Source organism: Ruditapes philippinarum, unplaced genomic scaffold (assembly GCF_026571515.1).
Source record: "Ruditapes philippinarum isolate M1 unplaced genomic scaffold, ASM2657151v2 ctg1578_1_1_1_1, whole genome shotgun sequence".
NCBI classification, from domain to species: domain Eukaryota; kingdom Metazoa; phylum Mollusca; class Bivalvia; order Venerida; family Veneridae; genus Ruditapes; species Ruditapes philippinarum.
In genome coordinates, this window is record NW_026862400.1 from 30001 (window position 1) to 31386 (window position 1386).

The following is a 1386-nucleotide window of genomic DNA, read 5'->3' on the forward strand; positions in this document are numbered from 1 at the left end:
CCTTGATGCTTCTGTAATTTCTAAATATATTTATAACTTTGCAATTATTATTTCTTTATTTTACAATAGCTTTAAAAGTACTTACCAATGGACCTTTCCGTCTTTTCATAGCGGAACATTTAGCCACACCTTTTCCATTCATTGCTAGGTTAACTGCTCACAAACAGTATCACAAACATAAGCACGTGTTATTTTGTGCAAACAAGGTCAACCAGTGACTATGTATTATCTCAGTGAAGCGATTGGATAACAAGTTAGCCAATTTACATAAAACTGTAAACACCGGAAAGGTCCATACTATATCATTTCCATTTAATGCCCTCGGGAGCTTCCATTTTTTTCAAAAGGGAATGAGGGGGGGGGGGGCTTATTTGAACTTTAAAAATGTGCTTTGAAATATGTTTTGTATTACAAATCAAAAATCATTATTCATTATTATGAACTAATGTATAATACAGGATTTTTTTAAAATGATTTTACATTACTGGAGTGTCATTAATTGTTATTTTTTTAAATAACAATATTGGTATGTTTGGTTTGCTCTTACTTAATGGATTATAAATCTATAAGGTAAGGGTTTTCTTCTACAAAATGTGGCTGAGGGGGGGGGGGGAGAGATAATTAAAGGGTGGCGTTAAATAGAAGCAATATGGTATGCAAAAATATATTGTTACAACTAATAAAAAAAAGATACAAAGATGAAAGATGAAACTGTCAAATCAATAAATTCTCTTCACTGATCTTTCAAAGATCAATTAATAGAATAATATTAGGGGATTGATTACCTAGAAATATACTCTGAATTAAATTTAGAATCTATATTTTTTGTGCTTTTTAGTCCTTGAATCAAATTTGAGTATAAAGTGTTATAATGATAACATTAAAAAGGATTATTCTAAAAACACAGATGTAACGATGGATCTGAATTTGTGCTCACAAGTATCTGAAATTGTGCTCACAATTATGGTATAGACCTACATCAGATTGTATAAAACACAAAAATTATTTCCAGTCCAAATCATGTAAAAAATGTGGAGTCCCTTGTAATAAGTTTGTTTTCATAGGAGCTAAGACCCTATTAATCATCTAGGTTCATGTAAATGTGTAAACTTGTGTAGTAATTCTATCTATTCATGTCATCATTGTGTTTTTAAAGAGGTCAAACTAGTGTGCATTGGATAGAAGCTTTAATTTCTAATATACATGTATTATTTAGTATGTGTACTACATGTACTTTAACAGTGTTATATTGTATTATATACATGTAGCATTTGTAGATTTACAAGTTTAATTTAGCAAGAAAGAAATACCCAGTTAAGATAAGTGTTTATTAGTTAAAGCGACATAAAAGTACTTGTGCCAGTCATTTTAATTATACATGGCAAG